This window comes from Procambarus clarkii, chromosome 5 (genome assembly GCF_040958095.1).
Source record: "Procambarus clarkii isolate CNS0578487 chromosome 5, FALCON_Pclarkii_2.0, whole genome shotgun sequence".
Classification (NCBI taxonomy): Eukaryota; Metazoa; Arthropoda; class Malacostraca; order Decapoda; family Cambaridae; genus Procambarus; species Procambarus clarkii.
The window spans coordinates 32,389,239-32,405,562 of NC_091154.1; the positions used below are offsets into that span (position 1 = coordinate 32,389,239).

The window sequence follows — 16,324 nt, forward strand, 5'->3', positions numbered from 1 at the left end:
TATTTCTCACACTTGTCGGCCATTGTGCCAAAAGTTTTCTGACAGTCAAAGAAATGATGTGAAGGGAATGAGCTTCAGCTCCTGGGCCACACATCGTAACCATTTATTGATCGGTCTGATAACTCGTTACTGTTTGTCTCATTCACTTTAATGGTGATAACAAACGATGAATATTACGATCACTTTCTGGCTTCTCAGTGTCACTTGTCGCTGCCTGTACAACATCTACATCTCTCTCTCTCTCTCTCTCTCTGTCTCTCTCTTTGTCCTCCCTCTCTCTTTCTCTCTCTTTGTCCTCCCTCTCTCTCTCTCTCTCTCTCTCTCTCTCTCTCTCTCTCTCTCTCTCTCTCTCTCTCTCTCTCTCTCTCTCTCTCTCTGTCTGAATGTGAGGAGCAGACACCACGAGGTAAACACAGGAGCGGAACAAGGAAAACCTCCCTTTGGTCTTCTTAACAAAGAAAACGGAAAGGTGGGCGGCCTATTCTAACACTTCCCTCGATGACTGACGCTTGTGGCGTCCCCATTGTTAGGTCCAGGAAGAACAAGATAACCTAGACCTCACTCCATCTCCGGAGTAAACAGTTCACCACATATCCGGACAAACAACTCACTATCATATCCGGATAAAGAGCTCATTCCATATCCGGATAAAGAGCTCACTCCACTCCGGACAGACAAGAGCTTTCTTCATTTCCCGATAAATGAACCTTAATACGCCATCTTCAGAAAAACTAAGCCTCACATCCTCGCCATCTACACTGAATAGTATATATATATATATATATATATATATATATATATATATATATATATATATATATATATATATATATATATATATATATATATATATATATATATATGCAAACAAGCCTGAATGGTCCCCAGGACTATATACAACTGAAAACTCACACCCCAGAAGTGACTCGAACCCATACTCCCAGGAGCAACGCAACTGGTATGTACAGGGACGCCTTAATCCGCTTGACCATCACGACCGGACATAAGGAAGTGATAGCCGAGGCTATTTGAACCACTTCCCCGCCGGCACTCGGATGGTAATCTTGGGCATAGCATTTTATCAAATCACCTCATTCTTTGGGGCACACGTGAGGAACACAAATGCAAACAAGTTTGCATTGTTTGCATTTTGCAAACTTGTTTGCATTTGTGTTCCTCACGTGTGCCCCAAAGAATGAGGTGATTTGATAAAATGCTATGCCCAAGATTACCATCCGAGTGCCGGCGGGGAAGTGGTTCAAATAGCCTCGGCTATCACTTCCTTATGTCCGGTCGTGATGGTCAAGCGGATTAAGGCGTCCCTGTACATACCAGTTGCGTTGCTCCTGGGAGTATGGGTTCGAGTCACTTCTGGGGTGTGAGTTTTCAGTTATATATATATATATATATATATATATATATATATATATATATATATATATATATATATATATATATATATATATATATATATATATATATATGGGGGCTGCACGCCGCTTCAAGCAACAGCGTCATAGATCAAATTATCACAAGACAGCCGTAGCCACCCTCCAATCCGGGTGTGGGGGGGGGGAGTAGTATAGAAGTCTGGGCACCAAGTTTAAAGTCAACTCTTAAGTAATACTAATGAGTAAAATTGTTTCACTGTTAATGACTTTTTTTGGGGGGGCCACCGCTTAATACGTAGTTAAAGTCATTTGGAGGTTAAATTGGCCTTGACTTATGAAAACACTGAAATTGGTCCCATTAGCGCTAACCTCACACAATGACACATCGTTACAAGGGTGTCATGCTCAACAACTATGTATACTGGTGGGTTCCATGCTCTGCAACTATGCATACTCGTGGGTGTCATTCTCTGCAACTATGTATACTCGTGAGGTTCCATGCTCTGCAACTATGTATACTCGTGAGTGTCATGCTCTGCAACTATGTATACTCGTGGGTTCCATGCTCTGCAACTATGTATACTCGTGGGGTTCCATGCTCTGCAACTATGTATACTCGTGGGTGTCATGCTCTGCAACTATGTATACTCGTGGGTGTCATGCTCTGCAACTATGTATACTCGTGGGGTTCCATGCTCTGCAACTATGTATACTCGTGGGGTTCCATGCTCTGGAACTATGCATACTCGTGGGTTCCATGCTCTGCAACTATGTATACTCGTGGGTGTCATGCTCTGCAACTATGTATACTCGTGGGGTTCCATGCTCTGCAACTATGTATACTCGTGGGTGTCATGCTCTGCAACTATGTATACTCGTGGGGTTCCATGCTCTGCAACTATGTATAGTGGACAACAATACATAGTTGTAGATAGACATGTAGATAGATAGACACAATACATAGTATGCAATACATACTTTGCAAAGGCACACAAATACACCTGTTTCTCTGTATCATGTATGCTCTTTCATCTGCTAATCTGCAGCTATGTATATTCGCCCATTTAATACTACTCTACAGGTATGAATACTCGCATATTGTCTATTGTGCACCTATTTATATGTATCCATATAATGCTCAGCCACTATGTATACTAGTTTATTTGGTACACTGCATCTATGTATTTTCGGTAATGCAGAAGTGAACCACAGTGGAACAGTACCAGTGAAGCTGACCTCTGTGAAGCTGACCCCTGTGAAGCTGACCCCTGTGGAGCTGACCCCTGTGAAGCTGACCCCTGTGAAGCTGACCCCTGTGAAGGTGACCCCTGTGGAGCTGACCCCCTGTGAAGCTGACCCCTGTGGAGCTGACCCCTGTGAAGCTGACCCCTGTGAAGCTGGCCCCTGTGGAGCTGACTCCTGTGAAGCTGACTCCTGTGAAGCTGACCCCTGTGAAGCTGACCCCTGTGGAGCTGACCCCTGTGGAGCTGACCCCCTGTGGAGCTGACCCCCTGTGAAGCTGACCCCTGTGGAGCTGACCCCTGTGAAGCTGACCCCTGTGAAGCTGGCCCCTGTGAAGCTGACCCCTGTGAAGGTGACCCCTGTGGAGCTGACCCCCTGTGAAGCTGACCCCTGTGGAGCTGACCCGTGTGAAGCTGACCCCTGTGGAGCTGACCCCTGTGAAGCTGACCCCTATGAAGCTGTCTTTGTGTTAGCAGTCCTAGAGGGGCAGGTGGGGTGAGAAGCCTCTTAAGGGTCATTCAGAGACCTCGCTCCACCGCTTCTCTCTCTCTCTCTCTCTCTCTCTCTCTCTCTCTCTCTCTCTCTCTCTCTCTCTCTCTTTCTCTCTCGACCTTGCCCTAAATTCCTGATAACGTTTCGAGGTATAAAGACAAATGGGACACAATGGGTGAACAATGCCGTGGTGGCGGGCAAGGAGTCAACATGTCAACAGAGGCTTGACAGCGGTCAACCTGTGAGAGGGAAGGAAGGGATTGATAAAATGCTAGAACATGTCCCATTAAATCTAGGTACGAATTATATATTTTTTTGTACAAAGCAAGGGAAGCGAACTAACAGGAGAAGATGCCAAGCTATTACGACTATATAGCACTGGGAAGGGGGGTCAGGATAAGGATTTGGGATGGGACGGGGAGGAATGGAGCCTACTGGATGGTCGGGGATTGAACGCCGACCTGCGTGAAGCGTGACCGTCGCTCTACTGTCCGGCCAAATTCTTGGGAATTTCAAAAGATCCCGAACAACGTTGCTGGCGTGAATGAATTGTAAATCTTAATATAATGACAAAATTTTTGTGTGTTTTAATTTGTCTTCTCTACGGCCGACGGAGCCGTAGATATATATATATATATATATATATATATATATATATATATATATATATATATATATATATATATATATATACAATGCTGACCCCGCATATATATATATATATATATATATATATATATATATATATATATATATATATATATATATATATATATATATATATATATATATTACGACTAATGCTGACATTATAATAGCAACAAATAAAAAATTATATTTGATTGGTAAGTCTTAGACTAAATATAACTTGAATTTAAAATAATTTACATGACCTATGACTTTCAATGATGACAGGACATTACAAAAGAATTGCAAGAAAGTTGTCATACCAAAAAAAATATGTACAGTAAACGAATTATTTCAACTTTAAGAGATTGCAGGTTATGTAAATATTAGATTATACACACTATACACACACACACACACACACACACACACACACACACACACACACACACACACACACACACACACACACACACACACACACACTGATACACACTAAATCACAACTATACAGGAGAATGTTTCAAGAAACATTGTAGGTGTTATTAGTGCCACTTGAGCACTTAACCTAACCTTCCCTCCAGAGACGACAGTACCTGCAGTACTTGTACACAATAAGAGCTGACTGTTGCAACAGTCTACTGTGTTGACTCTTCACCACAGTGGTTGTAACACTGGCACCACGGTGTTTGGAGGACAGGTTGACACAGTCACAGGCCAGCCTGGACAAAACTCTTAACACACACACACACACACCTCGTGTAACAAGGATCTTATGTCAGCAAGACTATAATTGCTTGTCAACATCTTAGCTCTTTGTGCCGATAATTCCCTAATGGCGGAAATTTTGACAAGCCGCCAGCTTCCCGTTCCCATCGAGGCCACTGAAGATCGAGGTGGCCTTCAGGTACATTCAGGTTCATATAAGCTATTCACAGAGGAGTATCCCTGCTGACTAGTACACTATAAAATGGAATGCATTAGGCAGTGATGTGGTGGAGGCTGACTCCATACACAGTTTCAAGAGTAGATATGATAGAGCCCAGTAGACTCAGGAACCTGTACACCTGTTGATTGACAGTTGAGAGGCGGGACAAAAGAGCCAGACCTCAACCCCCGCAAACACAACTAGGTAAGTATACTAGGCCTCTCTCGCTGGCCTCCCGATCTTTCTCTCCTCCTGCCTCTCTGGAGGCCAGGTTTTACCTCCGGCCTCTCCCCTATCCTCTCCTTTCCCTCAGTGGGTTTACCACAGTTTGACACTTGACAAATGTGGGTACAGAGGCTGTTATGTCGATCCCCGCCAAACACACACCGAAACTACGACGTTGGTACAACGTTCGAACAAGTTTTAACACCTAACCAGTTATAACAACCAATATAGCAAGTTGTAACAACGTTCTAATTCGTCATAAACACGTTAAGCCAAGATGTAACAACTTTATTACAAGTTGTAACAAGCGGAAAATAGAGACAGTTACGGTTTGCGTTTCCAGGATGTGAGGCAGTCCGGCCACTCGGATTGCATCATTGTCCTGACTTCGCTCAGTGATTAGACATAGATTCTGTGATTGGCCTTTAGGTGTCAGGGGGCGTGGCCAGAAGGCCTCAGAAGGCGGAGCTTAATAACAACAGGTCTGTGTAATTTCTTCAAGGAATCTAGTGTGGGTCTGGACCTGTTGGGGCCAGATTCACGAAGCAGTTACGCAAGTACTTACGAACGTGAACATCTTTCCTCAATCTTTGACGGCTTTTAGTTACATTTATTAATCAGTTTACAAGCATGAAAACTTGCCAATCAACTGTTGTTATTGTTGTAAACAGCCTCCTGGTGCTTCGGAGCTCATTAACTGTTTAATAACTGTAAACAAAGCCACCAAACATTGAGAAAAGATTATACAGGTTCGTAAGTACTTGTGTAACTGCTTCGTGAATCTGGCCCTTGGTGTGGAGGTACCATCTTGGGCCAAGGGGAACGGTTGTTCATTCCTGGCTGGAATTCACATTATTATTATTAACATCTATATTGACAAAATTAATTACAATTTTGCCTAATCTGAAGATTTAGATTAAGTCTTATTAGAGTGAGGATAATGCTGGTATTGACTGTCACGCAGGACAGAGGGTCATACATTTTTTTTTTTTTTTTTTAAGATATATACAAGAGTTGTTACATTCTTGTCCAGCCACTAGTACGTGTAGCGTTTCGGGCAAGTCCTTAATCCTACGGTCCCTGGAATACGATCCCCTGCCGCGAAGAATCGTTAAAAAATACATAAGACAATAGGTCTAAATGGAATTCACAAAGACAAAAGCTGCCTAAAGTTTCAGTTGTTAGTAAGTCGATCATTGCCAGCTAGGGAGCCAGTCGGCCGAGCGGACAGCACGCTGGACTTGTGATCCTGTGGTCCTGGGTTCGATCCCAGGCGCCGGCGAGAAACATTGGGCAGAGTTTCTTTCACCCTAAGCCCCTGTTACCTAGCAGTAAAATAGGTACCTGGGTGTTAGTCAGCTGTCACGGGCTGCTTCCTGGGGGTGGAGGCCCGGTCGAGGACCGGGCCGCGGGGACACTAAAGCCCCGAAATCATCTCCAGATAACCTCCAGATATAGGGTATTCTAGGTTAGGGAAATGATTTTTTGATTAATACATTCTATATTAAAGTTTATTTGGAATTTTTAGTTAATTTTTTCCTGTCATTGAACTTTGAGCATATATGATCTTGAGCTTATTGGGTCCTTGGCCTTATTCAGTGATTTCTCTAAGCACTTTCATATCTAAAGTAATTATCAACAACCCCAAAGCAATAATCTATAATTGACACTTTATTAATTATCTTTATAATTAATCTAAGATAATCTAAGTTCCTTACACTAGGACTTGACCTCTCTCCTCGGGGTCAAGACGGTCCTGGGTATATTAATTAGCATATTAATGACCGTAATTGAGGAGTGGTGGCAGCTTTAACAACACCATCAATTTCTTGCACATAATATAATCTTGGGTGACTTAATCTTCATCAATTTTTGCATATAATTAGACGTGTCGTAATATTCAGACAGTTTTTCTTCGCACAGTGTGACAGAGTATGACAGAGTGTGACACAGTGTGACAGAGTGTGACACACAGTGTGACAATGTCACACAGGACAGGAATATTGCGTGTGTCAAAAACACACGCAATATTCCACACCTGTGGAATATTGCGTGTGTGTTTTTTTAGTTAGTTAACCAAACGAAATCCATTTCGACCACATTAAAGAGCTCAGTACCGTGAAGAGCCCGTCCTCATCAACAAAGGTCAAATGCTCACTAATCTAGCCGCCACACCTGTGGCTATAAACAGGAGCTGCCTCGTATGGACCAACAGGCCTTTTCCCCTGGAAACACAAACCGAAACTGTCTCTATTTTCCGCTTGTTACAACTTGTAATAAAGTTGTTACATCTTGGCTTAACGTGTTTATGACGTATTAGAACGTTGTTACAACTTGCTATATTGGTTGTTATAACTGGTTAGGAGGTGTTAGAAACTTGTTCGAACGTTGTACCAACGTCGTACTGCAGTTAAGCTTCATTCTTATGTTCGTGAATGAAAACTCTTTACACACGACTCACGACGGACGCCGTGTGTAATTATCTCCAATGGTGCTTCGTTCACGTCTTCTGCCCCCGAACCTCACCTCTCTAAATGCATCGTCCGTGTTCTGTAAATTGAACAGTTCAACCGCAGCAACTGTTATAGAATTTTCATCGCAGTTCTGGTGAACATATTGGCTATAGAACATAGTTATTAGAATTGTTTACACAAGTGGCCAAGAGAGGCCAGGGGCCAGATTCACGAAGCAGTTACGCAAGTACTTACGAACGTGTACATCTTTCCTCATTATTTGACGGGTTTGTTTACAATTATTAAACAGTTAATAAGCTCCAAAGCACCAGGAGGTTGTTTATAACAACAACAACAGTTGATTGGCAAGTTTTCATGCTTGTATACCTGTTTAATAAATGTAAACAAAGGCGTCAAAGATTGAGGAAAGATGTACACGTTCGTAAGTACTTGCGTAACTGCTTCGTGAATCTGGCCCCAGGAGGTTAACACAGGTATGTAATGCCAGTGCCAATGCCATCCCCAGTAATAAGAATATTACTGGGAAGCTGTAATATAGCAATATGAAGCTGTGGAGAGAACTATGATAGCTTGTGGCACGCAGCATTAGGGAATGGAATGTAGGCGCTCGGAGCAGGTACCGGCCAGCAACTAATACATGGGACAGGGAGAGAGACAGAGGAAATGAAAGAGAGAGACTGCGGCAGGAAGCGTGTACTGGATGTTGTTGTTGTTGTTAAAGATTTAGCTACTCAAGACGAAGTGTCCATGTAGCACGGGCTATGGTGAGCCCGTAAGTGTACTGGAGGAGAGTACAACTCATATACTGAAGGGAGAAGGTGAGAAGTGTTGCCGGAGACACCTGTCACCACACATCTGCTATATGGAGCTATATTTGTCAGTTCTCTGTCTGGTTTCAGATTCACTGACATATTTTCTTGTCTTGGCTTTGGTAGGAATGTCTTAAAATTGATTAATAAATTCACCAGAATGAATTTATTAATATACCCTATACTCAACAGAATAAATTACCACACTATTTCGCATACTTCAATATTAGCTAACCCTATTACCATTCCCTTGACATATTGCCTGCTGAAATTGTCAAATCATCCTTCCTGAATGACGTGCAAATTTTCCCTAGATACATGAGGCAGAGGACTGTTGCACGAGTGTGTCTAGGGGCGAGGGGTGGAACTCCCTGGTAAATGGTAGTGAAGGCTGAGGTGACAGGTGAGGTGACGGGTGAGGTGACGGGTGAGGTGACGGGTGAGGTGACAGGTGAGGTGACAGGTGAGGTGACGGGTGAGGTGACAGGTGAGGTGACGGGTAAGGTGACAGGTAAGGTGACAGGTGAGGTGACAGGTGAGGTGACGGGTGAGGTGACAGGTGAGGTAACGGGTAAGGTAACAGGTAAGGTGACAGGTGAGGTGACAGGTGAGGTGACGGGTGAGGTGACGGGTGAGATGGTGGGTGAAGTGACGGGTGAGGTGACAGACAGGGCCAGGTGTTGACAAGCGGTGACGCCACACACCACTGGTCTAATTAACATCAAGTTACCCAGCTTACTGACGCAGGACAATTTACTCACAACTAAACCCACAAGTGTCATATATACACCATCACTGACAACAACAACAACAAATCAGGTGGTGGCAGCAATTAGAGTTTAACGAGGTCTAAGTGGTACCAGACCACACAGGGGGTAACTGAAATTACAATTCTAAATCCTGTTCATTTAATGCTGAGTCCCGGGTCTCTGCCTACACCTGTATGTTGCATTGGGTTGGTTGTCGAGGATAACTGGCTCGGGACTTCGTTTTGCAATGTTATGTTATTTGGAACTTTTGTAGTGGGAATGTGGGAGGAGCGGGGGTGGGGGGGGGGAACCTGGTGGGAGGCAGGGGAGGAGACCTAAGAAGATAGCCAGGGAGGCTATGACAGGAGGCGGGCTGTCCGCCTTGCTGACACGATGTGTGGGTGTTGGCAGCTAAGCTAAGCTGGCTCCCTCTTGTCAGGGAGCTGTGAGTGTGTGAGAGGTTCTTCACATGTGTTTCACTGGACTCTCTGATCATATGGTGGACGGTGTTTTGCTGCTCTCCTTAGCGCCTTATTTTGCACTGCTTGTAGTGTCTGCATGTTGGTTTTCTTTATGGTGTGTAGTGGTACTGGGGGATACTCTAGATGCGGCCGAACTAGAGCCTTATATAGGGTGTATCTGAATGTTTGTACTGAAGCTTCGGAATCTCCTCAGTTTAGGCTGCTTTGGCTTTGTTTAGTCGGTCTCTTACGTGAATTTTTATCCCTGTTCTATTGATCATGAGTCCCAGTATTCTGCCTACCTCCGCATAGAGGATCGGGCGGTTGTCAAGGATAATGGGGTCTGGGTTTCTTTTTTGCAATGTGTATTATCTGGAACTTTTGCCAGGAGAGGGTTAACCAAGAGAAAGGCATGGGGGGGCGGGGGGGAATCCAGGGGGAGCCACACGGGAACCAGGGGTAGAACCGGAGGCGGGAACCAGGGGGCAGAACCGGAGGCGGGAACCAGGGGGCAGAGCCAGTGGCGGGAACCAGGGGGCAGAACCGGAGGCGGGAACCAGAGGGCAGAACCGGAGGCGGGAACCAGAGGGCAGAACCGGAGGCGGGAACCAGAGGGCAGAGCCAGAGGCGGGAACCAGAGGGCAGAACCAGAGGCGGGAACCAGAGGGCAGAACCAGAGGCGGGAACCAGAGGGCAGAACCAGAGGCGGGAACCAGAGGGCAGAACCAGAGGCGGGAACCAGAGGGCAGAACCAGAGGCGGGAACCAGAGGGCAGAACCGGAGGCGGGAACCAGAGGGCAGAACCGGAGGCGGGAACCAAGAGGCAAAGCCAGTGGCGGGAACCAGAGAGAGGCCGAGGAGAGCCAAACTACTGGACAAAAACTAAAAGGTGTGGCAAACGAGGAAACGTAATTCTTGCTTTGATTTGAAGTTGTGCTGACGAAAACATTAGTGTCCAAGAGTGAGAAGTGTATAAATGAAATAACAGGCTTCACCGCAAACCGCTGTTGAAAAAATAACAGGTTTTGATCTGTTGTACAGCTGAGGAGGACTCAGGCAACCGCAAGATGGCACCACTTGCTGCGTTATATATATATATATATATATATATATATATATATATATATATATATATATATATATATATATATATATATATATATATATATATATATATATACATATATATATATAATATATATATATAATATATATATATATATATATATATATATATATATATATATATATATATATATATATATATATATATATATATATATATATATATATATATATATATATATACCTTGACAAAATATAATCATATTTTTTGCCTGTAGTCTGGTATTTCCTCTAAATTGCATTACGTGCCAACGAAATTTCGAGTACATTTGACACCACTGTTTACCATTCTCCAAACCTTGTCACGTACACAACTGTACAGCAAGCCTACACAGGTACCTACTGCCTGTGTAGTAGGCTTGCTGTAGGCTGTGTAGGCCTGTGTAAACAAACTTGTTTACACAGGCCTACTAGTAATTAATTGTAATTACACACATACTTGTAATTACTTCGGTAATTACAATTACAAACACAGTAATTAACATTATTATTACATTTTGATTGAAAAATGACACCTCAAACACAGTTTATGTAGGACAGACGTAAATCTGTGTATTTGTGTTTGTAGGTTAGCTTAGCATTTTAAAAGCCCTACAATCACCTTCTGTGGTTGATTGTTCAATAAATCACTGAATTATATGTTTAACAGATCTCTCACCCTGTCCATGGAGGACAGAAGAGAATGTATATATGCTGGTTAGCATTATAAATGTGTGTCCACGTCTGTGGTAGACAATAATAAAAAAATTGATTGATAATATTTATATACAATTTTGTCAAATGAAGATGTTATAATAATTATTATGGTCTGTCCTTCACAACTACAACTTCCAAAATATTTCCAACGTGGTCATAATGTTTATATTGATCACGAGTTAATTCCTATTACGATCCCTCGGTCTCCCCGTCCTCCACCCGTCGTCCCCCTGTCCATTGCAGCATTTAAGGTGAGAATAAGACAGTTATAACCTCGGCCTCTATAATCACGGCAATCACAACATGACCTGGTAACACTGCGTACTGTGAAGTGTCTAGGGGCAGCGTTGCCAGGCGCCTTGGTATATCTTTCTCGGTGGAAACTGACTAGGCTACTGTGTGTGTGTGTGTGTGTGTGTGTGTGTGTGTGTGTGTGTGTGTGTGTGTGTGTGTGTGTGTGTGTGTGTGTGTGTGTGTACTCACCTAGTTGTGCTTGCTGGGGTTGGGCTCTGGCTCTTTGGTCAAAGGAACAGGAACAGTGTGCAGGAAGAGGGGGGGAGGGTGTATGGGGAGACCTCGGCACAGCCCGATACCCTATGTAGTATGTAGGTATGTATATTAGACAGCCAAACTCTCTAATCGTCTGAAACTATAGAATCTAAGCATGGCACAATATCTTTTTGTTTAGCACTGTATGCCTCGATCGTCTCTCCAAATGAGGGACAAATCACTTGCGTCCTCTGTCATTAGAGTTATAAAATACCCCCGAGAAGATAATTCCCGCTAAACACACACCGAAACTACGACGTTGATACAACGTTCGAACAAGTTTTAACACCTCCTAACCAGTTATAACAACCAATATAGCAAGTTGTAACAACGTTCTAATACGTCATAAACACCTTAAGCCAAGATATAACAACTTTATTACAAGTTGTAACAAGCGGAAAAAAGAAAGAGTTTCGGTTTGTGTTTCCAGGGAACTTAGTTCGCCTGCCTCCTCAGGCAATAAGCACCCATCGCAGAAATGGTAACAAAAATATAGAGGAAACGTCCAAAATCAGAGCATAAATCACACAGGAAACTGAAGAGGGGAAATACAGCAGGTGCTATTCGAGTCATCACCAGTGATGAAAAAACTGCTCTTAGAGGAAAACAGTTAGCGTCCCGCTCCCGTGCCGGGTAAGTCCACTACGGGCTCACCATAACCCGTGCTACTTGCCCCGCTCCCGTACCAGGTAAGTCCACTACGGGCTCACCATAGCCCGTGCTACTTGCCCCGCTCCCGTACCGGGTAAGTCCACTACGGGCTCACCATAACCCGTGCTACTTGCCCCGCTCCTGTGCCAGGTAAGTCCACTACGGGCTCACCATAACCCGTGCTACTTGCCCCGCTCCCGTACCAGGTAAGTCCACTACGGGCTCACCATAGCCCGTGCTACTTGCCCCGCTCCCGTACCGGGTAAGTCCACTACGGGCTCACCATAACCCGTGCTACTTGCCCCGCTCCTGTGCCAGGTAAGTCCACTACGGGCTCACCATAACCCGTGCTACTTGCCCCGCTCCCGTACCAGGTAAGTCCACTACGGGCTCACCATAACCCGTGCTACTTGCCCCGCTCCCGTACCAGGTAAGTCCACTACGGGCTCACCATAACCCGTGCTACTTGCAACTTTTGGTTCTCAATAGCTGAATTTAAAACAACAACAACAGCAGACAGGTGTCACTAGGATTCCTCCTTATTAAGGGCCTCTGGTGGCTCAGTTTGTAGAGCTGCGGGCTGCTGTTTATGTGTTCCGCGGTTCGAGGCTCTGATGGTTCAAAGAAGACCCCCCCTTGCCTCAGCTCTGTGCCCAGCAGAGAGAGAACCTCGCATCCTAACGGCCCAAAACCTGGACGCTGAGACGGCATCACAATATACCCCTGGAAGAGAGGCACACAACTGCTTGTGAGACTACATATGTGTATCCATCCTCGATGTTATCTATATACACCTCGGTGCTGATGCAACCCGTCCTCCCATATAGAACCTCACATTTTGACGTATTACTCTACATAAGACCAAAAATTGTCGCACTAGAAAATGGTAGCGTTTCGTGAAATTGACATACTGTCCCGTTTTCTGTGTTGGGGTCTTGTAGTAGGTTAGGATAAGGGCACCTTAGTAAGACAGTTTCTTGACGCAGAAATCTTAGGAGGTCTGGCTGGCTGATCAGGCAGGTAGAACAGCCAACTGCAGGAAAACAGCAAAATCAAACAAGTACAGGCAACTGTAGAGTCAGTACACCTTTGTCCCCAGAGCAATTTTGATATGCTTGACCTCTGGGGCAGGAGGAGAACCTTGAGCTTTATCAAAGAATTGGGTTCCAAGCTAGTTGACACCACCAGAGACCAAAGAGCTGCCAGTTTTGTTTCAGCACCTCAGCAGAGGCGTTCCAAGAGATCCACAACTTTTTAACTTTCCATTGTATTCCTCAATGTATAATAAATAACTATCATATATAAATATATATATATGGTGATGTAATGTAATGTTACAATGACGTAATGTTTTGGTATCGTACACTCCACCTTCCGGCTATCATCTCGATCGCTCACCCAATCCACAATGGTTATAAGAAATAGCACAATGGCTATAGAAAATAGCACAATGGCTATAGAAAATAGCACAATGGCTATAGGAAATAGCACAATGGCTATAGGAAATAGCACAATGGCTATAGGAAATAAATGGTGAAAAAATCAAACGTACAGAAATATAAAAACAGATAATTTTAATAAAAGAATATATATATATTCTTGAGATTTATATAAACTATTTTTGTGATAGTTCACATATTTATTTTAAGATTTAATAGCTACGTAACATGGAGTATGGATAGTGTTAGCTCACTGTGTGGGTGTTGGTTGGTGCCCAAGACTGCATCAGCAAGTCACACTTGGCATTAAAGTGATCTTCCAAGGCAGCCTACTCCACCAAGGCCATCATTATTTCTGTCCATTAGAAGGGGGGGCTCAACTTGAAGTACTGGACTGATGCGTGGGGTCCTTCTTATGTGTGTGTGCCTTTATAAGTGATCTGATAAGTGTCTCCTCGTGGTTTGATAAGTGTTGAAGTGAGTACCGCACCGGAAGTGTTCCAATCTCGACTGCTAGCCTAATACATGAAAGGCAATGGTTATTAATGCGATGAAATGTCAATGATTAAAGTATTTTCAATTATTAAACTATCAATAATAATAATAATAATAATAATGTCCGTCATGATGGTAACGAATGATAGTGCGGAAATACTGTTAGTTTGTGTGTGTGTGTGTGTGTGTGTGTGTGTGTGTGTGTGTGTGTGTGTGTGTGTGTGTGTGTGTGTGTGTGTGTGTGTGTGTGTGTGTGTGTTACCAGTCTCCTGCCTGCCACTCTCCCCCCCCCCCTCAACCAAACACCTGTGATTGGTCAAGTCTACTGCTGACGTCACAGTTCTTGCAATAACTGGACATGTTGCTCAACCTGGACTGAGACGCAGGAGGGAGGGAGGGGGCGGGGAAGCTGGCATCTTAGGTGCTGGTGGCCCTGTGTGGTGTTTTGTCTTATCTCGATATTTGTCTATTTTCGTCTGCCAATCTCTCTCTCTCTCTCTCTCTCTCTCTCTCTCTCTCTCTCTCTCTCTCTCTCTCTCTCTCTCTCTCTCCCAAGTTTTATTTAATCAACAACAAAAATCTTCAACTTCCACTTTCTTTCCTCAATGTGTTTAACTCCAACTCCACTGGCATATTCCTCCACCTCCCACTCCAGCACCTCTCATAACCCCCACTCACTCCAGCCTTCAAAAATCGCTTCATGTTGAGCCCAGAAAGGACCCCCCCCCACCTTCCCCTGTCCATCCTGCCCCCACCACAAGACCTCTCACCTCTCCCCCACCTCAACAGAGAGAGTTAGATTGAGAGCAGCCGCTGCTGCCTGTAGAAATCGATCAAATTTACTCATAATGAGGGAATTTAATCACGGAAGGATAGACTGGGAAAACGAGAAACCACGTGGAGGCGGGACTAAAGAGCCAAAGCTCAACCCCCGTAAGCACAACTAGGTGAGTACAACACCTCCTCACTCTCCCCCCCCCCCCCACCCACCACCAGTCGCCCCAGAGATGCGGGTCCCAACCGACCACATACTGGTAAGGACAATTTGGCGCACTTTACCACGCTAGATGGCTCTAGCGTCCATCCGTGTCCTCTCGTTCTGTCCCCTGTTTATGCTGAACATCTCGTCTTTGTCCACTGGGTTGTTGCTTCTTAAGAATCTTGTATGTCGTGAACATGTACGCTCTTTCTTTATTATTTCCAGTATTTGAGTACCACACCACGTGCGTAACTTGAGTACCTCACCACGTGCGTACCACATCATGTACGTACCTCACTGCATGCGTACCTCACCTAACGGGGTGGGCATTATTGTACCTACTCCTATAACAGTGTATAGAGCGTGCCGTGTCTGCTGGATCCCCTTCTCCTCCCCCGCGCTCTCTGAACCGTCTTCAGGTCCTGTTGTCACGTCACCAAGTTTCCTTCCACCTATATCCTCTGGTCTTCGTCTTCTCTGTCCCTTGGTGCTGGTCCCTCACATGTCCCCTGATGTTGGTCCTTATCATGTACGCTGATACTGGTCCCTATCATGTCCCCTGATGCTGGTCCTTATCATGTCCCCTGATGCTGGTCCCTACCATGTCCCCTGGTCTTATTTAACTCTCCCAGGGGTGTGGTGTGGTGTGATCTGATCCCTGAGCGACGGCAGCACTCTACTAGCAGACCTTTGAACTTTCTCCAGTTTAAAGTTTCCTGAAAACCCCTTTTTTCTTAAATACTGGTCAAACATTTGCCGTTTTCCAGCTGTCTGGCAGTTCTCCAGTCTCAAACAGTGTGTCATAGATCACAGTTAGCGAGGTTAGTAACCTTGTGGGGGCCTCTGGTACTGGCCGCGTTGCGGTCTGGTCTGGCGCCTTCCTCCTCTGTTACGTCTTGTTCCATCAGGAGCATCTTTACTTTCTTCTCAGTGACAACAAAGATGTTTAATGTTGTCATGGCCCTCGTACTCAGCCTTCACTGTGGGTCTGT

General features: G+C 44.6%; 1 protein-coding gene across 4 annotated transcripts in view; it reads right to left on the bottom strand.

Annotated features, from left to right (window-relative positions):
* LOC123747858 (serine-rich adhesin for platelets) overlaps positions 1-16,324 on the bottom strand; it is a 253,551-nt gene that overhangs the window by 207,445 nt on the left and 29,782 nt on the right. The gene's annotated exons all lie outside the window — the stretch shown is intronic.